Source organism: Vigna umbellata, chromosome 4 (genome assembly GCF_029865625.1).
Source record: "Vigna umbellata cultivar VRB3 chromosome 4, Vumbellata_1.0, whole genome shotgun sequence".
In the NCBI taxonomy this organism is placed as follows: domain Eukaryota; kingdom Viridiplantae; phylum Streptophyta; class Magnoliopsida; order Fabales; family Fabaceae; genus Vigna; species Vigna umbellata.
In genome coordinates this window covers 74,018,902-74,046,835 of record NC_142168.1, presented here as the reverse complement: position 1 = coordinate 74,046,835, position 27,934 = coordinate 74,018,902, and the positions used below count along the sequence as shown (strand labels likewise).

Genomic DNA, 27,934 nt, shown 5'->3' with positions numbered 1-27,934 from the left:
AGAAAGTCAAAAAATAGTTATAAAATACTAAATTTACAAATTACCTTGATTAATTACTGTTAAGTTTATTCTATTAATTTGAAAAGTTCATGGCTATCAGCTTAGACATCATATTGTCTTCTTAATTTTCTTTTATAAGTTTTGTACAAGTTAGATACAAAAAATAATTATTTTCCTCAAAACTTCTCGGATAATTTCTCGATTTTTTTTCTTTTTCTACCTCCTCGGTCCAATTTTTTGTTTTACTTTTTCAATCTTCTCAACTTTTTTACACTGTCGATTTTCTTGGTCGAAAAACCAATTAACACTTAACATAATTAAATGAATATTAGACACATAAGTAAAACCTAAATTATAGTTTATTTGTGATTAGATTATCATTAATTCCCTAAAAGATAAAAATTCAATAATAAATATTATAAATAGATAACACCTCCAATAAAAAAGATATTTGTTTTTAATTTTATTTTTTCGAAAAAACTTGATTTTCGTAATATCTTTATAGGTACCTATTATCCAAAATCGACAAAGTTGAAAATTAAAACCAAAATATACAATAATCTATATTATTGATTACGTGATCAACAATAATATCTAAAAATCATAAAATTTAAAAATATTAATTAAAATGTGTTCCATATATTTTAGGTTAAAACACATTTTCATTCATATATTTTCAATTTAATATTCTTTTTGCAGCCATATGAGTTTATCACTTTAAGTTTTGATTGTTTTATTTTGTTTATGTATAGTATTTTTATTAACCCAAAACTATTCAACCGTGTATCCGTTTGTTACTCTGGATTATTATTTTCTTGAAACTTATCCTATAATTTGTCACGTTTCAAGATAAATAGATGGTATAATCAATTTGGTTAAAGAAAAACACTTTAAAAAACAAAGTGAACATTTAAACCCATAGAGAAGAAAGACATCTCATTTTTATTTTAATCCATACTTCAATTATTTTAAATGATAGAACTTAAAAATAGTTATTGTATGTAATACTTTTACATGTAAATATATTTTATTTTTTAGGCATTTTCTTTAATAATTGTAAAACACTTTTAATTCTTTGTATAGTAAATATTTTTCATTGATACTTTTTTATTTCTTTAGCCAGAATTTATGTACTTTTTGTATGTTAATATATATATATATATATATATATATATATATATATATATATATATATATATATATGGGTTTTCTAACGCGTGTACGCCTGTTTTTCAGTTGGTACATTTTAGCAATGTGTACCGGGTTTTAGTAGACAAAAATATCCTTATATATCATGGATTCTAAGTTTTAAGGTTAAGGGTATTTTAATAATTTTCATTCTCAAAACTAAAAAAAAAAAAAGAAATCCCCAAACCCTTACTCACCTCTCTCATTCCTCTCTCAACCCTTTCTCTTTCCTCTTTCTCACTCCAATCTTTTCTCTGCTGTTATCCCTACCGTACCTTCAATTGAAAAAATCAGAAACACTTGATGTTAAACAATCTTACAAAAAAATGATTTTATAATGAGTTTTCATCTTATAATTTTTGTCTTATCTAATTTTATCCAATTTTCACAAGCATAAAGGAATTGGTAATTGACCTGGAAAAAATTCAGAAATACTCGTTGTTTAACAATTTCTTACAAAAATGATTTTATAATGAGTTTTTATTTTATAATTTTTGTCTTATCTAATTTTATCTAATTTTCACAAGCATATCAAAGGAATTGGTAATTGGCCTGGAAAAAAATCAAAAACACTCAGTTGTTAAACAATTTCTTACAAAAAAATGACTTTATAACGAGTTTTCATTTTATAATTTTTCTCGTATATAATTTTATCTAATTTTCACAAGCATAATGACATCAGAAAGAATTGGTAATTGGCCTCGAGGATTTTTTTAGAGATGATGAACCTTTGCCTTGAAGGTGAATATGTCAATGACTCAACTCTTTACAAAGGAAAATTTTTTAAAGAGGTTAGTGAAGATGGTGAAATTGAAGAGATCTTGAATGAACCTTTGCCTTGAAGGTGAATATGTCAATGACTCAACTCTTTACAAAAGAAAATTTTTTAAAGGCATGTGTTTCTGATTTTTTTCAATTGGGGTTACAGTAGGGATGACAGAGAAAAGGTTGGAGTGAGAGAGATGAAAGAGAAAGGATTGAGAGGAATAAGAGAGGTGAGTAAGGGTTTGGGGGTTTCTTTTTTTTTTTTAAGTTTTGAAAATGAAAATTATTAAAATACCCTTAACCTTAAAATTTGAAATTCATAATATATAAGGATATTTTTGTCTACTAAAATCCGGTATACATTGCTAAAATGTACCAACTGAAAAACAGGCGTACGCGCGTTAGCAAACCCCATATATATATATATATATATATATATAATACATTTTTATAAAATAATAGTTACGCTTCTTTTAATTTTTAAATATATATTCATTTTTCTTATATTTGAAATAAATGACATATATCTTCTTTATTTTTTAATAATGTGATAATATTTTTTTGTTCTATGTAAAAAATAGGAAACTAAAAATTAAATTTTGAAAATATTTAGTTTTTCAAATGTAATGGTATCTAACCAACAAATAAAATAATAACATGTCAACAGTGAGACTACGTTCTAATTTGCAAATAAGTAATTAGCTCTCTTATATGTAGGGATGGCAAAAAATCAATATGCGAGAGATAATTGGTATTCGCGAATATTTACTATCCGCAGGTTACCGACAACAAGTATTTTAATATCCACTTATAAACGAATCAGGTACGAATATTATATTATCTGACATGTCGATACCCATTACTGGAAAAAATAAAAATAATAATTTAATTTATATTTAATTTAATTTAAAATAAAATTAATTTATATTTTATTAGATTAAATTTAATTAAAATTAAATTTTAATTTATATTTTATTTTCTTTATTTTAAAATTATATATTATTTTGTAATTTTAATTCAACTTTATTTTAAAAATGTATAAAATATATTTTTTTAATATTTGCGAGTACCTGCGGATATCCGTGAGTTTTTTTGAAAAGGGTATCCGTACGAGTAGTAGGCAGAGTTTTCATTTGCAGGTCCGTATCCGACCCGACTCATTGTCATCCCTACTTGTGTTAGCTTATATTTTATTTATATTTTACTTGTATTAAAGTCATGAATAAGTGTAATAATAAGTTCACAAATTAATATAATATAATATTCTCCGTCAAATTATTTATTTGTGTGTAAAGACTTAGAAAATACTGTTTTATAGGTGGTGGTAATTTAAAATAATAAAACTTGATTATTTAAATATAAATAGGTTCGTTTTAAACAAGTTCCATTGTTTTAAAACACATTATATTTATTAAAAAATATTTTTTTAAAGTTCTTTGATTTCTTTCTAAGGTTCATTTGTCTGAATATCATAGACCGCCTGAGTGATCACAACAGTGAGATCTTCAAGTCTAACCTATTAGTTTATTCAATAGAGTAAGTTGACTTTCTGCTTACTTCTTTTGTCAATTTTTTTTATTTCTTGCATGTTAATCTTCCTTACTTTGTAGGTTAAGTTTGAGTCTTTTATACGAGTCTCTGTTGATTAGTGGTTTCAACAATGTACTCTGATCGTGCTTTTGTGGTTCATATGAGCATATATGACTTATTATGCGTTTAGGGCTTTAGGCTTCCTAGAGTTGTTTGGTCATAAACTTATATTCTCTTTAATTTGTATGAAAAAACATGAAATTGTGTTTGATAAGTAGTGGAATTTATGGTTGGTTGAATATGATATTAATTGAAATGTTTGTTGTGATGTTGCATATTGGCGAGCGCGTAATTGCCTAGTTATGAATATTACAATGTATACTTGTGATTTGATAATGGTGTGAACTTTGAATGTTGTTGTTTTGAAGTTTTATAGGTGCAAATTTGGTGTAAAGTTGAAAGTAGAAAATGGAGAGTGTTTTTGGACTAGCTTTTAGTCCAAATTAAGGTTTTAATATGTGGTTTTTTACATGAGTGACTTTGGAATGATAATGGGTGTTTGACATTTGGTTTAGAGTAATTTAAATATTGTATAAGTCCTTAGATAACCAAAAAGATGATGGTAACTTGAGAAATTGTGAATCGGTAAGACCTATAGGGTAGTTTAGTGGTAAATGGGAGGTTTGATAGGTGAGATTTTGAGGTAAGGGTGAAATGGAGAATATGAAGGTTTAAAGTTGTGTTGGTTGACTATAACAATACTTATAATATTTAGGTTGAGTTATAAACATTGATTAGTTCACTGTAAGGTTTGGAGGTGTGTGTGGATATATAATAGTTAGAACATGTGAGGTATGGGAAGTATAGGTTATGCAAAATTATACAGACTTACTGAGCGAATCTATGCTCGCTGAGTGAGCGACACTGTGGTTTTGCATTTGCATTTGTATGATGTTTTATTATTACATGAATGATTTTTTTGTATATAATATTGGGCATAGGAGACGTCTTTTCAGTTGATCTTGTGAGGATAGAGGTGAAGCAACAACATAATTAGGTTTTTGTTAAACAAATATAAATATTTTCCTTTAAAAATATATAGGTTTTTTTTGTTAGTTATCATCTTTGGAACATTTTATTTAATAGTTTAACACTATTAAGATGAGATGTTACATTGCGTGTTAAAATAATATTTTATTTAAAATATAACTTGATATTTTAAAATATAATTTATAATTGTTTACAATACAATTTTTATTATATTTAAAAAAAACTTATTCTGTATTTAAAAGTTTTAATTGTTAATTTAAATTTAAATTTTAATCAATATAATATTTAAAATTAAGGAAAAAAGTGTTTTTTTTATTAAGATATAAGAATAAAGGTTTTATTCAAAACGTATGAAATGTAATTACCCATAATCTACAAAATAAATTATAATAAATACATATTTTTTAAAGTGAAAGTTAGAAATTTCGAGATAATGACTAGAGTCATTATAATTGTTGTTCCTCCGTGGCCACTCAACATTCAAATAAAAAAAAATACACCTAAAATAGATAAATACATTCATATCAGTAATCACTGGTTTATTAAATTTCAGCACCATACAAACACAATTAAAATTTAACAGTAACAGATAACCAAAAGCATGGATATTCTATTAGTACATTACATAACAAAATACTCATACTAATCTCTTAAGGATTATCTTCCATCCTTCAGTAATCACTAATTTATTAAATTTCAGCACTATGCAAAGACAATTAAAATTTTCTGATACAACCATTTGTGAACATATACATAAAAGTGCTAAATAATTTAAAACTTTCTAAAACACAACTCTTTTAATTTCAAAACTAAAAATTAAATTCAGTTTTTTTATGATAAAATATGCTAACTGGATTTTTTTAGAGAATAATATTTTTTCGATATTGTTAATCTTAAGTTACTTGAATAACAATATTAAGTTTCATTTTCTCAATTAAGGGTTAGTGAATAAGTGTTGTCCATTTTCAAGATTGGAGTTTTTAAGTCTTTTAAGTAATACGAGGTTATTAATTGTATTAAAATTCAAAAAACATTTTTTTATATAATTGGAGTTATTATATTTTATTTCAATTTTTTCTTAGTAGAAATTAGTATTTGTGTTCGTTGCCTCTAATTTGTTGTGATAAATCTTGGTCTTAAGACAAAATGTGTAAGAAAAGTCAAGATGTAAAACTCGTAATTTTCACTAAAAAATAACATTTATTGTTTTCAATCAACTTAAAACTAAAGTTTCAAACATTTTTATTCATTAACATATGTACTCAACCAAAATAAATTACTGAAACATCAAATTTCAACCTGTACCAAGTAAGTAATGAATTTTGTAAGACAAATTGATGATTTTTGTTAGACAAATTCTCAATTTAAAAGACTTTATAATAGGTACAAAGATAAACAAATGGGCATATTTATTTTCTAAATTCTCACAAATGAATAATTTAATTAAGAAAAACTGTATTTTTGTTTTACCTTGATGTTGAAATAGCACGAATTTGTTTGTTTTATTATAAGAAAAACATCTTTTTGTTTATATACGTGGATGATATATTTGTCATTGAAAATAATACCAAAATTTTAGAGTCTTTCATCAAATAAATCAATGTTGTGTTTTCACTTAAGGTTCTTTACACTACTTTTTATGTGTAGAAGTTCAAAGAAACATTATGGTAATTGACAAACAATTTACATGAAATATTATGAGGAAATTTAACATGAAAAATCACCTCACCCAACGTATGTGTGGTAACGGACAAACAATTTACATTTGAAAGAGATAAATTACAAGATCCAACCATGTTTAAACAAGCTATTAGAACACACTAATACTTAACAAACACAAACATTTGACATAAAACTTTCAGTAAAAAGTTTAGTCTAATTCATAAATTTTACTACTATGCATAATTTAGAAGCTATCCAAAGAATATTTAAATATCTTCAAAATACTATTCACTATTATTTACATATTAAACCATTAATTGACCTCAATTTAAGAGGGTTTTAAAATTCGATCACAAGTATGAATAATATAAAATCTACCACTAATTAACATTTTTTTATAAGATGAGCAATCTAACAACCCGTGATACACGATGCAAATTAACCTTACATCTTCACCTTAACCATTTGCTCAAACTAATAAGCGAAAATAGTTAAATTCCACAATTATAGTATAATGTGTATATTTTAACTTTTAGGTTTATGTTTAACCTTGTATCACCCTAATGTGTAATATTTTGTAATCCATGTCCATTACTTTTGTCCTCGCAATGCAATGTCTTTAAATAACGTTACTTGCATAATTTAATATATTCACATATCATATACAAAATATTTTGTGAATAATGTGTTATATACCTTTTAGTTCACCATTCATGTCTGTATTCTTTTGAGAAGTAAAAAAAAACTAAATGACACGTATAAGGAAATCAAAACCCCTATCACAACTAAAGGATTATTGGTCTAGAAAATGATTAAATATCACTAAATTTTAGAGATAAAAAATAATTAATCACTATATTAACTAATTTAAATATTATTTTATAAATTAAAAACTATTGATATAAAATAATTTGTATTATGAATAAAAAATTATAATTAATTTATGAATTATAATTTAAATTGATATTTAAAATAACAATTCATATTAACTATCCCAAAATTCTCAAATTATTTGTACTCATCAATCAATTTTTTTACATTGAGAAATAAAAAATATTAATAAAAGAGGGTCAGTACCTCATTTTTAAAGTACTTATTTTCTTATAAGAGTGGTGTTTATTCTGATAGCATTTTTAATCAATTAAAGAGCACTTTTCCTGTGTGAGGGGTTTACCGCGAAACCGGGTTTTGGCGCGAAGGATTGGTTTCTGGCGTCTCTCTCCGGCGCGCCGACGAGGTAGTGTGAGACTGCGACCGAGTTGTTTCTTCATCATTCAGAAATCTTTGTAAGAAAACGATGTCAGAAGAGATTCAAGAAATCAACACTTTAATTTCTTCAAATGACAAGTTCAACAAATCCTCAGGCTATTCATCCCTCTTGCAATTTCAGCAACATTCTTGCGTCAACGCTTCTTCGCTCCAATTCCTCGCTCACTCCGCCCAATCCATAATCTCCTCCATTGTTTCCGACATCGTCGACGACCACGACGAAGAAATGTGAGCACAAACTTTCACTTTCTCACCATTCAATCGTTTAAACATCTTTCTTTGTTTTCTCTGTAGAATTGGGATTTCCATTAATTAATCTATCTAATTATCTGTCAGTGCCACTCAAGCGTTGAAGTGTTTGGGGTTCATGCTTTATCATCCATCCATTGTTTCCGTCCTTCGAGGTATCTGGTTTAGCAGTTGTTTTTCAACCTATCGATTTGGTTTTGTGCAAAGCTTATTTTTCCTTGCTTTTGCAGTGGATGATGCCAATTTGGTTCTGAGTACATTGCCCAAACTTATTACAACCACAAAATTAAAGGCTCGTATGATGTTCTTTTTAATATTGATTAGTGTTTTCAGTTTTAGTAGAGTTTTTATGTATTATGTTTAGTTGTTTACATTATCTCTCTTGACTGTTCTATACAGTCTGCTTGTAATTTAGGGGTATGGTGCTTGTCTGTCCAACAGTTGGGTGCAACATTTCTTGTTATTCACTTTCACTATTTGTTAGGGGCAATTGTTCATGCCCTAGACAATCCCATGGGTTCTTTGTCCACAACATTTGAAGCTACACAGGTACAGTTCCCTTCTTTATTGTTGGTGCTTTACGAGGTCAAATAATATTTGAAATAACTTATATGTAGTTCCTTAGTTGTTTTTGCTGTTTCCCAATTATCATATTTAAACTTCAATAATTCCACAATAAAAATTGTATTTAAAGTCACCACAGTTACATAATTCACTAAGGTGAAACTTTAATTTGGTTTAAAGAATAGCTTTAAAAGAACCTAAAGAACTGCTTTTAAGTTTTGTCAAATAAAATTAGGAACAAAATAAACGAACTCCAGACTTTTTAGTCATTTTAGAATGTTTATAGATCAACCAATTCCCCTTTGTTGTCTTTTTCAACAATGCTTACCAAGTTGACGAGCATTTTTCCCTTAAAATATATTGCAGAGAGGATAAAAATAATCAGTGTTTTTACTAGCGCTAAATATATATCTTATCAGTATCACATGTTACTATAACCTTGAAAGCAAAACCGTGCCCATGTATTTCAAATCTTTTAATGTTATATTGGCTTCTTGATCATGTTTTTTTTAACACTCACTAATTAAAGATGATGTTCTTTTATGCATGCCTGGTGATTGTAGTGGTCTGGTTCTCGTTGCATACTTATTCTTGAAAGTCATCTTTAGGTTAGCAGTTTTCTAATGATACTGATCTTTTAACCTTTGAATTACAGGCTGTAATGAAGCTATCAGGTCAATTAAGCGAGCAAATGAAAGGCTCATCCCATATATGGGCTCCCCCAATATACAGAAGACTTCTTAGCACAGATAAAAGGGAGAGGGATGCCTCAGAAAGGTGTCTGTTGAAGATCAGATCCACAGTCATTCCTCCTTCTCTGGATCTTTCTAAGGTACCAAAACATTTTTGTGATTTCAATATAAAGTGATGGATCCGTACTCTAGTGGCATGGGCATGATTATATTATAGCTATTTAAGCTGTCAAGATTACACTCCTCATGTCGATATATATATATATATATATATATATATATATATATATATATATATATATATATATATATATATATGTTAGGTTCCTAATTCAAGAACCTAAGGTAAACGCACACTAAACACACCAGAAACTTCTGTATAACTCTCGTTGTATTATCTACAAACACGAATACAATGCCTGGATACAGCTAGAGAGCTTAACCTCCCCCCTACAGGAGTCACGCTTCCTGTACAGCTCACAAAAATAACAACCAACCCCCCTCTATTCAATTATTCACCCTTTTATACTACCCATCCCGCCTTTCCTAACTGTTATCGTAGTTAGCCTAACTAACTTCTAATTACTTCTCTTTCTCCTCTCATATACACGTAACTTCCTAACATTACCCACCCCTTCTTCAGCAACCTTGTCCTCAAGGTTGAAATTAAAATCAGGATATTGATCTTGAATAGTCAACACGTCTTCCCACGTAGCCCCTTCGCTGCCACCCTCCTGCCACTGCACCAGGATCTGTTGTATTTTTTCATTCCCTTGCTGTCGTTGCCTCATCCCCAACACTCCCACTGGCCAATATGTAGGCCCCTCTGCTTGTAGCTCAGTTGGTAGGTCCTTCTCAACCTTCTTTGTTCCCACCGCTTTTTTAAGTTGTGACACATGGAAGACTGCATGTATACGTGCCTTTTTTGGCAGCTGTAGTCGGAATGCCACTGGGCCCACCTGCTGTAGCACCTGGAAAGGGCCAAAGTATCGAGCTGCTAGTTTAGGATGTAAACGAACTGGTATAGATGCTTGCTTATGGGGTCTAATTTTAACCCAGTCCCCCACTTTAATGTCCACATCTCTTCTCTTCTTATTCGCTTGGCTCACCATTAAATCCTGAGCACGACTTAGGTGAAATTTCAGTTGCCTCAAAGCCTCGTCCCTTGTCATGAGATCTTGTGCGACTGCCTCTACCATTGACTCCCCCGGTACAAATCTGTTCAAGGACGGAGGAGCTCTTCCATAGATCGTTTCAAACGACGTGCATCTCGCAGCTCCCTGGTAGCTGGTGTTGTACCAGTACTCAACCACAGTAACACTACATGCTAGGTCTTGGGCTGCTCTGAGCAAAAACATCTGAGATATCCCTCCAAAATCCAATTAATTACCTCTGTCTGTCCATCCGTGGCCGGGTGGTAAGCAGTACTCATATTGAGTTGTGTCCCCTGCATTCTAAAAAGCTCCCTCCAAAACGTACTCAAGAACAAAGGATCTCAATCACTCACAATTGAGACAGGAACCCCATGTAGCCTGACAACCTCTTGGATAAATACCTCCGCCACCGTTTTAGCCGAATAAGGATGTCTAAGTGCCATAAAATGTGCGTATTTGCTCAGCCTATCCACCACAACCAATATAGCATCATAACCTTGTGATTTAGGTAGCTTTACAATAAAATCCATGGTGATCTCCTCCCACACTGCTTGCGGTATCGGTAGAGGTTGCAACAACCCTTGGGGGGAAGCTGCCATATACTTGTGCTGCTGACAAATTACGCATCCTGCCACAAAATTGGTGACATCTTTCTTCATACCCTTCCAATAAAGCGATTGGGCTATCCTCCTATTTGTTCTAAATACCCCAGAATGTCCTCCGGTATTCGTTACGTGAAACTCAGCCAATAATTTGGGAATCCAGGTAGATGTTTCGGATATTATAAGTCTTCCCTTGTAGTGCAGTCGGTCATTTTCTAGAGTATACGCCGCATGGCAGTCGGGATCCCTTTTAATGTCAGCTATTATCTTTTTCAACGTCTCATCTCTTTCCACCTCCTTTAATACCTCCTGAAAATCCTGCCAATAGGACCTGGACATCACCCGTAACTCTGCCTCCTCCATTCCTCCTTCTTCCTTCCTTGATAAAGCATAGCCACCGTATTGGAACTCCCCTTCTTATACATGATTTCAAAATCATAGCCCATCAACTTGGCTATCCAGTTTTGTCGGCTGTATGTAGTAATCCTTTGCTCCAACAGATACTTTAAACTGCGTTGATCAGTATGCACCACAAACTTCCTCTCTAGTAGATAAGGTCTCCAGTGTTGGATGGCCAACACCAACGCCATTAACTCTTTTTCGTATATCGATTTGTTCATGGACGTCTCGGACAGTGCTTTGCTAAAAAACGCAATGGGTCTCTTGCTCTGAGTGAGTACAACTCCTATTCCCCCTCCTGAGGCATCGCATTCAACGTGGAACTCCTGATTAAAATCAGGCAAAGTTAAAACTGGCATTGTAGTGACCGCCTTCTTCAGTTCTGCCATGGCGTGACTGGCTTGCTCTGACCATAAAAATTTGCCTTTCTTCAACAACTCCGTCAAAGGCTTAGCTATTTTTCCATATCCCCTCACAAACCTCCTGTAATACCCCGTTAAACCCAAGAATCCCCTTAATGCTTTCAGAGTCTTCGGTTCTTCCCATTCTACCACGGCCTTAACTTTGTCCCCATCCATTTCAACTCCTGCTTCTGAAATTTGATGCCTCAAGTACGCTATCTTCTTTTTCCCAAACTCACATTTCTTTTTGTTAGCTATCCAGTCACTTCCTTCTAATCCTTCCAACACCAGATTTACATGTCCAAGGTGCTCCTCCCAGCTGGCACTGTAAACTAAAATATCATCGAAGAAGACCAATACAAATTTTCGTAAGTACCTTTGTAACAGTTCATTCATTGCATTCTGGAACGTTGACGGTGCATTCGTGAGACCAAAGGGCATCACGAGGAACTCGTAGTGGCCCTGGTGAGTCCTAAATGCCGTTTTATGTATGTCCTCTTCCCCCATTCTGATCTGGTGATAGCCGCTTTTAAGGTCGATCTTTGAAAAATATGCAGCCCCTCTCAACTCGTCCAGGAGCTCTTCGATGACAGGGATGGGAAATTTGTTCGGAATAGTCGCTCGGTTTAACGCCCGATAGTCCACGCAAAAACGCCAGCTTTTATCTTTCTTCTGTACCAATATCACCGGACTGGAATATGGACTCGAACTGGGCCGTATTATTCCCGCTCGCAGCATGTCAGCCACTTGCCTCTCAATTTCGCCTTTTAACAGATGTGGGTAACGATAGGGGCGAATGTTCACTGGGTTTTCTCCTTCTTTTAATGGTATCCGGTGCACCAAGTCTCGAGTCGGTGGTAACCCCAGCACTTCTTGAAAAACACGGTAGTGCTTCTGCAGAAGCGTCCTCATCTCTGCCCTCTGTGCTTCTGTCAAATCCACCTCTTCTTCCCGGTCCAGCTCATCCTCCACTCGGCCCAACTCCCAAATAATCAGCCATGACTCCGCATCTGTCATTTTCAACAAAGCGTGTGGCTCCACCAGCTGTCGGGTTAGAGCAGGATCTCCTTGTATCACCACCCTTTTATCCCCCGTGCAATACCCCATGGTCATTGCCCTCCAATTTAACACTACTTCACCCAATTTTTCTAACCACTCCACCCGCAATATAGCATCGACTCCGCCTAACTCAAAGAGATGGAACTTCTCTTCAACCTCGGCCTCTCCCAGAACAACGACGACTCTCTCACAGCAACTCCTCGTTACCTTTCTCTGTCCATCCCCTAGACTTACAGTATACGGGGTTGTATCTGTAATGGTTAGTTCCAACTCCTCTGCCAACCTCCGATTAATGAAATTGTGGCTGGTCCCGCTATCAATAAGGACCAACACCTCCCGGTCTCCGATCTTCCCCTTCACCTTCATTGTTCGAGGTTGAGTTAACCCCCCCCGCTGAGCATGCAGATAATTCCATCGGTTTGACTTCTTGATCGGTTTCATCATCGCCGCCGTCCTCCTCATCCTCCGCCAGCAACAAAACTCTCAAGCTCCCTTCGGAACAACGATGGCCCGGCGCAAAAGGACCCCCACATCGGAAACAGTGTCCTTCTTCCCTCCTCTTCAGATATTCGGGGTAAGGTAAGTTGCGCACCGTTCGCGCTCTGTTATCACCACCTTCGAAGGTACTTCCCCTTACATTACCACTTGTCGCCCCCCCTTCTCGCCTGTTCGCGCCACTGATCTCCGTCCCCCCCGACCGATTCACTGATGATCGGTCGGCATCTCCTCGAACGACCGCCGACGAAACCCGCGTACACGTGGTGTTCGGCCTAAAGCCATTCCACACCCCTCCCCGCGCTTTGAACATTGCATCCTCCACGTCCCACGCAATTCTCACCGCCACCATGAATTCTTGGGGGTCTTGGATACGAACCTGTCCCTTAACGTCCTCTCGTAAACCCGCGAGAAAAAACCCCAATACTAACTCTTCCGCCAATCCATGGGTTTGGCCCAGCAAGATTTCGAAATTTCTGACATATTCCTCCACCGTTCCCTCCTGTCGTAGCGTCGCCATCTGTTTGAACACGGTTCCTCTGAAACCTCCTCCAAACCGATTCAACAATGCCAACTTCAAACCAGTCCACGAACGATCGGTTGCTTTATCTTTCCAGACCTTAAACCAATAACTCGCACTACCTTCCATGCTAATGTAGGCAAGTTCCACCTTGTCCTCCTCCGCTACCTTCTGGATGTTGAAGAAACGTTCTGCTCGATTAATCCAACTGTGCGGCTCCATTCCCTCACACGCCGGTAGGTCCACCCGTTTCCGCCAATTCTGTTGGAAGCTACCTTGATCACGTCTCTCTTGATTATCGTTCACTGAATTACTGCTTCCGTCAGACCTTCCATCTTGATTGTTCGCTCCTCCTCCCATGAGCCGCATCATCTGTTGCAAGTCCCGTCGTATCGCAGCGGTTTCCGCCTTAATCCCTTCTACAGTAATTTCAAGGGTCTCCAACCTTCCCTCCGTTTTGCTCTCCATCTCCGTCAACCCCTTTCTCGATCCGGCAGGTCGGACCAAATGTTAGGTTCCTAATTCAAGAACCTAAGGTAAACGCACACTAAACACACCAGAAACTTCTGTATAACTCTCGTTGTTTTATCTACAAACACGAATACAATGCCTGGATACAGCTAGAGAGCTTAACCTCCCCCTACAGGAGTCACGCTTCCTGTACAGCTCACAAAAATAACAACCAACCCCCCTCTATTCAATTATTCACCCTTTTATACTACCCATCCCGCCTTTCCTAACTGTTATCGCAGTTAGACTAACTAACTTCTAATTACTTATCTTTCTCCTCTCATATACACGTAACTTCCTAACAATATATATATATATATATATATATATATATATATATATATATATATATATATATATAAACAATAAATTTCAGTCTTACAAAACCAACTTATAAGATGAATTTTGCCTTTATGTATATATTTTAAATTGGTTTTATTTCTAGTTGATGTTAGACTTCCAACACAAAGAATACCAAACTACAATATTTTATCTTGACAAGTTTGTTTCTTTATGCATACTTGTAATTTCTGCAGCCTAAATTTTAGACATGTACAAAAAATCCAAATATTGAAATCGAATTCATATCATACTGATATAAATCACTTTAAGTCCATTTTAATGGATCCATATCTTTGGATTTTTAGTTCACTCCACTTAACTGGATTGGGATTTAAGAAGAACCAAAATCAACGTTCGTCCTAAGAAATCATTTGGTCAAGATAATTTTTAGCTGCTTTCGCCTGATAATTTTTTACTCTATATGCAAACTTTTTCTTTGGTTTAGAACATAGTTGGAGTGTTGCTGGGTTGACCTTGGATGGGACATCCTTGGCACGGTCTTGACCTGGATATTTATTGATTTATTTTTACCAATTAGAAAACTCTTTCAACGCCTAAGTATGACCTTTTAAAGTTTGTTAACATGACCTGAGTTATAGAAAAACTTACAAACGAGCTAATAAGCTGAATTAGGCCAACCGACTTATAAAGGCCATCGGCTCTTGTTCATCACATAAATAATTTTTTGTATATTTCAAAGACTGATATTAAAGGAAATAAGAAAATGTATGCAAGGAAAAGTCATTATATTAAAATTAGATGGGCATATAGAGCATATATAAGTGCTCATCATATTGTCACATGATCAAAATATGTGAAAAAAATTATATGAAAAAATAATTAAACAGTGAAAAAAGTAACACACAGGAAAAAGGGAAAAACTTCAATTAGAATCACCAAATACATGTATCTTTTTGTTAAGCCATCGTGCTAATAACACCTGTATATGATCACTGTCTTTCCCAAAATTACCAATTTAATTTTGAAAAATATCAAGATATTTAGTAAAAAGAACTAAATTGATTTAAATAAAACTGAAATTGAATTCATGAACTAAATTTCCAGGTTTTGATGCCACTTCTATTCAAATTAAATGGATATGAATTTAAACTAATTTAAATCCAAATTTAAATTATATTAAATAAATCATAATCAATTTTTTCCAATGAAATAGATTTGGATTTCAATCCAATCAATTTTCTTGGATTTGGATTGGATATAGATTAGTTTTTTTTTTTCTAAATCCAATGCCCACCCTTACTATATTTTTATATAAATTATTTTTATGGTAGTGCAAAATGGAAATCAAATTTGTATTGTTCGTGACATATCATGCTTGGTCTGTAAGGTTCAAATAGTGATTTGAAGTTTAAACTCGTCTTTGGTGTTATTGTCAACTTACCTGTTTTTGTCCATTAGGTTATTATCAAAGATATGAAGATAAAATTGCTCAGTGGGATGAAGGTTTTGCTAGAAAATGGTATGAAGACGCAAGCTATTTGTGCATGGGGATGGTTTGTCCGAATGCTTGGATCCCATGCTTTAAAGAGTAGGCATCTCGTTAATGATATGCTAAAAATTCCTGAACGTACATTTACAGATCTTGACCCTCAAGTTCAAATTGCTACGCTGGTATTGTATGAGTAACTGGTTTGCTTTTATCTCATCCATGATTCACAAAGATGAAATATTATTTGGGATGTAAACCTGTTCAATATTTAAAGTGACATGATAGAAAGTAGCTTAAAGAATTATGGTTGACGTTCATGCTGTATTTGGTTTTGAGGAAATAAACAGAAGAAATGAAAATAGAGAAGAATTAAGTTGAGAAAAGGGAATAAATAAGAAATAAAATTGAATATTTAGTTTGATAGACTAGAGATGAAATGAGAAACAATATAGTCGGTTCCACAAAATCAGGTCTCTCCCTCTCCATGCTTCCCCCTTCACTTTACCAATGCACAAAACACTTACTAGGTGTTAACATCATTTACTTATTGTTGCTTATGTAACCTTTTCATGTGCCTTATGTGCAGGTTGCTTGGGAAGGTCTTATTGACGCTCTTGTTCATGGTCTAATGTTGGTTTCCACGAAAAACGCATCAGCAGAGGAGAATTCTCTATCAGGAAGGAAAATTTGTGATGATCAAAGAAATGGCTTTTCCAAAAGCATAAAGCTAATAATGACGCCACTGATTGGCATCATGTCCAGTAAATGTGATGTATCAGTTCATTCATCCTGCTTAAACACATGGTGTTATTTGCTACATAAGCTTGATATCTCTGTCAATGAGCCATCAATGATAAAAATAGTTTTAGAGCCTATACTTAAATCAATATTTCAGAATGAACCTGATAGCAAGAACATCTGCTTATGGAGCCTGGGCCTCGATCTGCTCGCTGATAGTATTTCACAGAAGAGTGGGGAGGTCCTCTACCGGTCAACTGGCTGGGTAAGCCACAGAAACTCTGAAAATGGACATTCTCAATCTGGAAAATGCTCTTGGAAGCAACGCCAAATTATATGGATGCCCTGGAATATCAATAACTTGGACTTTTATCTGAGTACGATTCTTCATGTTGTCCATCAAGCATCTCTGCCAACTGTCACTTATGATCATAGAAGTCACGTTTATGATGCTGCTTTGAAGTTATTTATACATACTCTGAAAGGAGTCAAACTGCATGTTGAAAGTACATCTACTAATTATGGAGGTATTATGCAGTGCTTGACCTTATTAATAACATTCATCAAGAAAGTATGTGAAGATTTGTGCTCGGATGTTGGAGAAAATTATGATGTTTACTGTATTTCCGTTCAGTTCATAGATGCTATCACAAAGGAGTTAGGTCCTTCAATCTTGCGATCTCCTCTGTACAAAATTTCTATAGATCTGAAGTACATTGAAGACATGCAATCAGTTGATCATAATAAACATCTAAAATTTCTTAGTGTCAGTTGTGTTTCTCATATGGATAAGGTTTCTCCATTGGTTTATTTGATAGCACTGTACTTCTACATGATGGTTCAGTTAACCATGAAATCCCATCAAACAGATCACGCATCACAAGGGATGTGTGAATATTTTAAATTTATGTTTTCTTCAAATGATCCCCTGGAAGATCTCTTCACCAGCATTAGTTTCTTGTATAGACACGTTCAACCAATTTACTTAAACATATGGGTAGCATTAGCTCAAGGTCTGAACTACTGTGTATCTGATCCAAACTGCAAGTCATTACAGGAAGCCTTGTCTGACAGCACTGTATATTCTTCCATATGCCATCTTTTAATTTACCCCATCCTGGCACTTTCTGGAGTTCCAAGAATGACCGTGACAGCTAGTGGCTCTTTGGACAAATATCCTGTATCACCAGAAAGAAAACCGAGATTTGAACTGGTTATTCAAACATGGAAAGCACTTCATGGATCTCTTTGTAATTTGTTCATTGGATGTTCATCAACCACCAATTTCTCTGGGGACCTGTGCTTGTTGTTAAGCAGCTACCTTGATGAAAATAGTGACATGGTTGAGAGCGGTGCTGATTTTGACTTAACACGCAATGATGTGGATTTTGGTTTCCTTCATTTATCTGGCAATTTCTTGATTTGCATTCTAGAAAAGATTCAGACTTTGGAATTAGTTTCTGAATTGGACAAAAGTAAATTTGACCGTGATAGGAAAATATTGTTCTGTATAACGAACTGCTTAAAATTTGTTACCAAGTAAGTTTCAATATGCTTTGTAAGGATCTGATGAGCCTTTCTAGTTGTTTAATACGTGATTGCCATGTCTATTTTTTATTGTGTGGGGTATCTGTTTCATATCTTTGGATGATAAAAGTTGAATGGTAGAAACAGTGCATCTTCAAAATGGATGTACTTTTTATTAGCCTGATATTTCTATCGTCCTGTGTTGAGTTGGGGATGTAAAAGCAATGTCACTGGCGTTTTGACATATACTAGTCTTTTTGTTTTAATTTTATATGTAGGCGTCTATTCTATTTCTTGTGTGAAGTTATTAGCATTTTGAGATTATGATCACAACTTATTCAAGTAATTGACTTGCTTATTTGTATTTTGCTGCTTTGCTTAGCATGTATAAGTATTATTTTGATTGTAACACGACCTTTGGGTATTACCTAACCTACTCTAATTGCTGTCAATGGATGTGTCAAGCAAGTGCAAAATGAAGATTCTTATATATAAGTTTCTACTGATAATTTTTATGTCACATTTCAGGTATATGAATTTATTGAGAATAAAAATGGTGCGAGACCCAGTGCCTGAACAGCCTGGATTTGTTGGCACCTCAAGGTAAGTAATATAAGCTGTCTCCTCTAATGCATTCGTGGTTGTTTAATTAGTAACTCTACTTGACTGTCGCTTCATTAATACCAGGCTATATTCTGCGTTGGCATGCTTTATTAGTTGCCTTCACTGGAAGCAAGATATTCTTCAATTTCTAAAGGTTTGTTCCTTCTATTCATACTTAGTTAGTTGAAGTAGCTTTTATGAAACATGTGTATTTATTTATATGCTGCAACTTGGAGGGTGAGGGTTTACTTCACTACTACTACTAATTAGTCCATGATAGAAGGCTCAACTCAGTTATGATACCGGCTAAAGAATAAAGAGTCTTATCACATTCTGTTTGTCTTTTCATCCAAGAACTGCACAAAGGTTGATAAGACCTTTAAGGTGTATGTTAGGAAGAAGGTTCAAAATCAGAAGTTTCATGACAGTTACGGTGGTTGGGCAGTTTAGGGGTCGTTAGAGGTAGTTATTAAATTTAGTAAGGGTTATCTTTTAAGGAGGAAATGGTTCCTCCTGGTGGGTGTGTTGTATTTTCTTAAGTTTGGACAGGGTTTATCCTATATGAAGGGATTTATTTCCCTTAAATGCTGTTGAATGTTCCCCTAATTACGTTTTCCATTAATGTTAATGTGAACATACGTTGAATTGTCAGTTTTGTGTGATTAATGTTAGTATATGATCTATAGATTGGTTTCTTACTCTTAAGAAATCTAACAAATTGGTCTGACCTACCGGATAAAAAACACTAAGAGATTCATGGAGAGTAGAGTGAGCACATTAGAGAGGGCAATTGAGGAAATGAGGGAAGAATCTAGAGCCAACTTTCAAAGGCTCAGTGATATGTTTGGAGGATGTTATGGCAGACTTAAGAATATTGAAAAGGGTTATGAAGGAAGTAAAGATTCTGCAAATGGTGATAGAGTAGGAAGAAGAGAAGAGGTGCATGAAGAATGGGAGGAAGAAAAAAGAGAAAACCAGCAGGGTGGATGAAAAAAGTATAATTGCCTTCATTTGAAGAGGGGATCCTTCTTTAACCAAGAGAGTGGTGACTCCAACAATTTTATTAAAAGAAAAGAATTGAAGTGGTGACATTAGTTGGAAGATGGGTAATAAGCCGAATTGGAGAAGGGCTGTGAGGAACAAAACCATTAACAACCAAGCAAAACACAGAGTTGCAGGAAATTCTAAGTACTTTTGAAGGCATATTCAGTACACCACAGGAGTTACCTTGCAAATGGCATTTGAACCATCAAATTCCTATTAAAGCCGGAATAGATCCAATCATGTGAGACCTTATAGGTACCCACAGCTATTAAAGGCATAAATTGAGAAACAGTGCTGAGATGCTCCAGACAGGTATTATTAGACCAAGTAAAAGTCCTATTTCCACTCCAGTGATTTTGGTTAAGAAGAAAGATGGAAATTGACTTTTTTGCATTGATTATCGGGCTTTAAATAAGGCTATAATTTAGATAAATTTCCTATCCCAGTGATAGAAGAGTTGTTAGATGAATTGTGTGGTGTTAGTTACTTCTCCAAAATTGATTTAGAGGAGGGTATCATCAAATAAGGATGAAGGATGAAGGAGAATGATATCCTTAAAATGGTGTTCAGGACACATCAAGGGCACTATGAGATTTTGGTGATGCCATTTGGGCTGTCAATGCCCCTGCCACATTCCAAAGCATCATGAATACCGTTCTGAAGGAGTTTTTAAGGAAGAATGTGTTTGTTTTCTTTGATGATATATTGGTTTATAGCAAGACTTGGGAGGAGCACAAAGAACATCTCCACCAAGTTCATAGTACTTTAGGACAACAACAGTTGTTTGCTAATTGGAAAAAATGTGAATTTGGGAAGAAGCAGATAAGGTATTTGGGTCATGTTATCTCAAGTTAGGGGGTACAGATGGACGTAGAGAAGGTGTTGGTTGGTCAAGATTGGCCTGTTCCACGGTCTATTAAGGCTCTAAGAAGTTTCTTAGGCCTTACGAGGTATTATAGACGTTTCATTAAAGATTATGGGAAGAATGCAAGGCCTTTGACAATTTATTAAATAAAGGACAGTTTGTATGGTCCGCTCAATGCACCGAAGCTATGAACATCTTGAAGACAACATTAACAACAACACCAGTACTTGCTTTACCAGATTTCTCTCACATATTTTATGTTGATGTGAAGCTGCAGTAGGGGTATTGGGGCTTTTTTGTCTCAAATCCTCGGCTTATTGCTTATTTTAGCAAGGCTTTAAGTGATTCTTCTTTCTCCAAGTTTTTTATGAGAAGGAACTAATGGCCTTGGTGCTAGCAATTCAACATTGGACCCTTCTTTACTTGGGCAGCGATTTGTGGTTCCCGTGGCTTTTCGCTTCCAGCTGCCATGTCGGCCTGAATTCATCTTGTCTTCCATGTCTCTCACCTTAAACATGCCATAGGTACCCATTAAGTTGAACAGGACCTTCCAGCAAAACTCTTTTCAAAGTCTTGGATTCTAGGGTGCAGCAACTCCATGGGATATCAGTCCCTCAACTTCTTATTCAATGGAATTCGGGAGGACCCGAAGGTGCTACATGGGAAGATGAAGGGACCATTCGTGATCAATTCTTAGACTTTAACCACCTTGAGACAAGGTTGTTCGGGAATCCGAGGAGTATTGATAAGACATTTAAGGTGTATGTTAGGAGAAGGTTCAAAATCAGAAGTTTCATGACACTTAAACGGTGGTTGGGCAGTTTAGGGGTCGGTAGAAGTAGTTATTAAGTTTAGTAAGGGTTATCTTTTAAGAGGAAATGGTTCCTCCTAGTGGGTGTGTTGTATTTTCTTGAGTTTGGACAAGGTTTATCCTGTATGAAGGGATTTATTTTTTTTGGACACTGTTGAATGTTTCCCCTTAATTACGTTTTCCATTAATGTTAATGTGAACTTACGTTGAATTGTCAGTTTTGAGTGTTTAATCCTAATATATGATCTATAGATTGGTTTCATACTCTTAAGAAACCTAACAAAGGTGAATGCCTTAAAAACAATTAGTTGTTGCATATGACTTTCATTATGCTTACCAAATTGACAATTACATGATAATTTTCGTTTCATCAAACTAGCCTTAATATTCCTTATACTTTTCTGCAGATTGTTTCCTTCCCACTGCTTGAATGGCTAGCAAATATGGAACGCAGGATGATAAAGCAAACAACCAACTCCAACTTCTATGGACCGAAATTCTAAGCTGCTTAAGAAGAAGTCAACCTCCTATAAACTTTGGTTCCGCTTTGCTCAAACTTCATGAACCTCTATTTGAGAAAACTCTCAATCACCCATATCCCTCTATTTCAGAACCAACCATCAACTTTTGGAATTCTACATTTGGTCAGCAAATTATTTTGGATTTCCCCCTCGAGTCTTCTTGTGTCTTGGACAGGCTATCCAGAAATGGAAGATTAAAGCTCCAGAAGAGGAGCCTACCATGTCTTCAGAAATGTCAATCTCCTGAGGAAGCCAATGATGCTCCACAGGGATATAGGGTCTCTGCCAAACATAACAGCACTTCTAAGAGGGTGGGAACTAGTGTTGGATAAACTACAAGAGACACCTCCTTTAAGTCGTAAAAAGAGAAGGCTAGAACTGACTGAGCATCAAAGGGAAGTTAGGCGAGCACAGCAAGGAAGGGAGAGGGATACTGGAGGACATGGCCCAGGAATTAGAACTTACACTAGCGCTGACTTTACACAAGGTAACGATGATGATTCGCAAGAAAGCATTGAGGAGATAATAAGAGATCCTGAAGCTATATTGCAGATGCTGATAAAAACTATCTGACTTACTTTGAATGCTGCTTATAGATTGTATTATATTATGGGAGCCTGAATTATTATCAGCTGAAATCTATTTTAACCTGTCTTATTAGAAAATTTTAAATCGCAAAAAAAATAAGGAATGTCAGAATTAATAACTTATAGTAAGTAATAAGTAACCATTACATGTGTGGGGTTAGGCTATTCACCACACTGAAGGACCAGCTTTCTTAATTTACATATCTATATTGAGCAGTTGGCTTTTAAGATTGAAGAAAGAAAAGTTATTAAATCAACTAAAATTAATTTAACAAAATGTTTTTATTAATCGTAAATCACATCAAGTACCAGAAAAAAAATGCATGAAATTGATTTAATTATTGTCATATCAACTAAGAATATTTCATTCTAAGAATTATAATTTTAAAACTTAAGTGTTATAAAAAAAATTGTATTAGAACATCTTATAAAGAAAAATGATTGATCATAAGAATAAAATAACATTATTATATTAAATATTTCTATCAAAATAGGTTCAATATGCAAATATCTAATAACATGATCCATATATGATATTTTGATTATCTATTATATACTTTTGAGATATATGATACTATTCATGTGATTTCCATTCATAATTTGACAATAACTATTATATCTATTATTATATTTTGTATATCAACATGTCTATAAAACCTAGAAATACATATTATTATTATAACCAATATAACATCTAATAATTACTCTTATTCATAAATACTCACCTATGTTTTATGTTTTCTTATTAATTTGAGTGTGGAAATTTTTGTATGTAAACCTTTTCTTTTTATGGTGATTTGGAGTTATCACACATCAACTACCTTATATATTGTTTGGCCAAATTTGGTAAGAAAAGATATTATTATATTAAATCTTTCTATCAATTATCGAATAATTTTCTTTTAAAATAATATAACATTAGAATTCATAAAAAAATAAATTAAAATTCAATAAAATAACTCTAAAATGGAGATGTCATTTTATGATTATTCAATGTCCCTTGGCATGTCTTTTGGCTATGGCCAGCTCTAAGTTACCATTATCTCTCTCACGACTCTTAGGCTCATCCACAATTCCACAACCATCATTTTCAGAGGTAATCAATCCATGAGGTCTTAAGTGAAAGTTTTGGAGCACAACAAGAATAATTCATTTTCCGTTCAAGAAAGTGTAACATCCCAAAATTATACAGTCATCAACTATATACTTAGAATAATTACACATATCAATAACCCAAAACAGTCTTAAAACACAGGGATCGACAATAACGAAAGAGGATGAACGACCGTAAATGAAGAATAATTTAACGAGCGTTTACAAAAGATAAGGACGAACGGTTTACAAAACAATTACCGAACGTCCAACTATAAAACCAACCATAAAAGAGCGCTCGCTCACAGCCGCTCGCTACTCTAACTACACTAACTAGAACCGAACGCTCACTGTTCGGCCTTCACTTCAACTTCTACCAGATTTTCTTCAGCAAGCAACCCTTCTTCAAGCCTTTGTTCAAGGGATGCACCACCATCTGCTCACACCCACAACGGATGATCATTGCATTTTGACAAGACGGAAAAATACATGGACAGTAGACAACACAATGGAAAATGCAAGGGTAAGCTTATAATATTTAATTTATACAATCAACACATACATTTACATTTCAATTCGTACAAACAACATGTGACTTATCCAATAACAAACATAAAAATACATATATATAAGACAGACCGTCCGGACTGTATGAACCGTGTAGCTACAGGCGTCCTTGCACCCGAGTGGTGTGGTAACTGGGAAACTCTCAACAGCTGCCACTCGGGTAAATCCTTCGCCCCTGCTAAGTGAGGGATACGAAAGACCTCCTGCCATTCCCACACATGACTACCCCCTTCTACGTGAAGATGAGTATCACGGAATATCAGGATGGACCAAGCCAGCATTAGCATGCCCACAGTCATACTTTACAAAACTTCAATAATCAATCATATCTGAGACGTTCCTCCTTGGAACGCTCGTTAAAATCCATTTCCAATAATTCGTTCAAAATATCATTCGTCCATATTAAACATTTCTCATATTCACATTTTCATTCTATGTTCCACTTTCTTAAATTCACGAACGTTCATCACTCAATCAATAGGGACTAACATGTTACAGTACTCCTACATCCTCGTTTCTGAACAAAAGAAACGAACCATTTATCCACTCAATACGTTTCAACACTTAAAAATTTGAAGGTACTGATCTTAGAAGATATGGATGATACTTAGAAAAATTTTAAGTATAAAGACTCCAGGTAGAATCCAAAGGATACAGTCAGTAAGAAAATATTTAGATACACAACCAAATATGATTTGATTTCAGAAAACAACACTGCCAGTCAACGAACGAACGTTAATTAACAATTTGGACGAACGCCAGTTACGTTCGCTCAGAATTCAATGATAAGGACGAGCGTTCAGTTATAAAACCGAACCCTCCTTGGACGAACGCTGGGTCAATGACCGAGCACAAATCAGAACGAACGCTCGTGATAAACCGAGCGCTATCTAGGACGAACGCTTCGGTATAAGACCGAGCGCCAATTGGTACGATCGTTCAATATAATGACGAACGCTCTGTAAAACGAACGTTCGACATAAGGTCGAACGACATTAAGGACGAACGCTCGACTTAAGGCCGAACGTCACGTATTTATAAAGTTTCAATTATTTATCTATACTGAGCTGAACCAAACGCTCATTCACAAAAATGGGGACGCTCGTTCTCGAGCAGAATTCTTTCCAAATGAAAGAATTCCAATCTAAGTTATTTTAATGAAAACCGAACGGTCTAATACCGTACAGTGACGAGCGTCATTTAGCAAAGGGAATGATCTAAATTTTCAGATTTTCACAAGCTTAACAGAATTTTCCAGATTTCCAATTTATAAACTTTGTACTTTCATTTCCAGATTTAATTCACCTCAAACATTCTCATCATACAGATTTCGACATTTTAATCATTCAACCACACAATAACCATACTCCATTCATACATAATCAAATCAACATGCATTTAAATCAAATTCAACATCAAATATAATCCATACAAGCAGTGTTCGTTCATGACAGATCCATCCAAACCAGAATTCATATCAGATATCAGTAACCATTCATAACAGCTCAACTTCATATTTTTCACACATGCAAATCCAGATTTCACAACAAACGAGTACAAATTAAACATATAAGCTTCCCTTACCCGGATTGCAGTGAACTTTTAACAGTATAACTTGCTTCTGTCCAACTAGGGCTTTCTACCCGCTACGCTTTCCTTACGCTCCTCAACTAGGTTTAACCAAGAGAACTCAGAAACTCAGATTTTATTCTTTGCATGCAACTGAAACAGTGTTCCTAGAAATTCTAGATCTAGGTTATGGTTTGGAACTTACCAGTTACAGGATCAAAAGAGGTTCGGATCAAAACGAAACTTACTGGCCCGTGAACGTTTCTATGGTTTCAGAAAACTGATTGAAGTTGAAAGAAGTGAGAAATGGTAGAGAGAAGATGAGAGTTCTTAGTGAGAAGTTGGAGAAGATGGAAGGTTCCTAGAGAGAAGGTGGGGAAGTCGTAGAGAGAAGGAGGAGAGAAAGAATTTTCCAGAATCAAGAAAGGAGTGTGCGTGTAGAGCGAGGGATGAGTTTTTCTGAGAATGCATGCCTTGTTTCCAGTGCCGAACGAACGTCCGCTCCTCGTCAGCCACGTGCATTCCACTAACGTTTTCCAGATTCCTCTCGCAGTGACACCTGGCGTTCTCTAGTGAACTGTCGTGCTCTCCGAGTGACGCGCAAACTGCACTGCGTTTTCCCCACTCCAAACTCCATGCAGCGTGACACCTGGCGTCCGCTGTTGGAATGCTCCTCCCTGCTGCCGCCACGTACGCTGTTGAGGTGTCTAGTTCTCCAGTTGCCACGTGTACTCCAATGTACGTTATTTTCCAGGGTCTTACATTCCCTCCAACTACAAAAATTTTCGTCCTCGAAAATCTAGGTATATTAAAGTGTAGACGGAGTACTTTGTCCATGCTAGCAAACCTTCAACTTATCTTGTAATGTCGTCATTCTTCTCGTTCCAGACCACTTTCACCCATCTGATGGATTTTCACTTGAACACTAGATGGGGTATCTCCAATACCTACTGGTTGGATTTATACAATCGTTATCCTTAAATACGAACGTGTTCTAGTCCTTCTAGTCCTAGCACATCAGACGAGTCTCCAATATATATCCAGAGTGACGATGCGTGAAACTAAATGAGGATTAGCCAATTGAGAAGATAATGATATCTTCATACGCTACCGTCCCAAAGCGTCTACAATCCAAGAACATTCGGCAGCAGCTTCCTAGGACAAGTGACTTCGTCCCACACACATGTCTTTAGCAATTCTTCAATGTTGACTGGTTCCAACTATAACGAACGGTTATGTTTGGGTAAGGACAAAGATTTATGGGAAGATGATAAATTACAAGGGAACCGTGAAATAAGGAACCAGTAGATGATTTTGAAATAAAGAGACATTGGATTTGAAAGGTTAATGGATTGGTAACATCATACCGAACGAGAGAAATTATCATTAGGAAGAGTCACAAGTTTTCCAAGAGGAAAAGAATTAATATTGAAGTATTTTACTATTGGATTAGAATGTGCAAGTTTATTCTGAATCCGTTATACTAGGTTGTTAAGGGTCGGGTTCTTTGACTGTTCGGATTCGTTCGTCCTTTAACGTTCGTCATTTATACCCTTTACTTGAATTTGCTATATATATATATATATATATCTACTTGTCTTAGTTTTCAATAATCAATTTATTCCGGAATATTCAGATTAATCTTTTATGTTCTCTCTCATCTGTTGCTTCTGTTTATCCTTTCCACATTCTAATCCAATAGTAAAATACTTCAATATTAATTCTTTTCCTCTTGGAAAACTTGTGACTCTTCCTAATGATAATTTCTCTCGTTCGGTATGATGTTACCAATCCATTAACCTTTCAAATCCAATGTCTCTTTATTTCAAAATCATCTACTGGTTCCTTATTTCACGGTTCCCTTGTAATTTATCATCTTCCCATAAATCTTTGGTCCTTACCCAAACATAACCGTTCGTTATAGTTGGAACCAGTCAACATTGAAGAATTGCTAAAGACATGTGTGTGGGACGAAGTCACTTGTCCTAGGAAGCTGCTGCCGAATGTTCTTGGATTGTAGACGCTTTGGGACGGTAGCGTATGAAGATATCATTATCTTCTCAATTGGCTAATCCTCATTTAGTTTTCACGCATCGTCACTCTGGATAT

At 34.9% G+C, this 27,934-nt stretch overlaps 1 pseudogene; it reads left to right on the top strand.

Annotated features, from left to right (window-relative positions):
- The first annotated feature begins 7,445 nt into the window (after positions 1-7,445).
- On the top strand, positions 7,446-22,612 carry LOC124821303 (uncharacterized; annotated as a pseudogene).
- Positions 22,613-27,934: the final 5,322 nt, after the last annotated feature.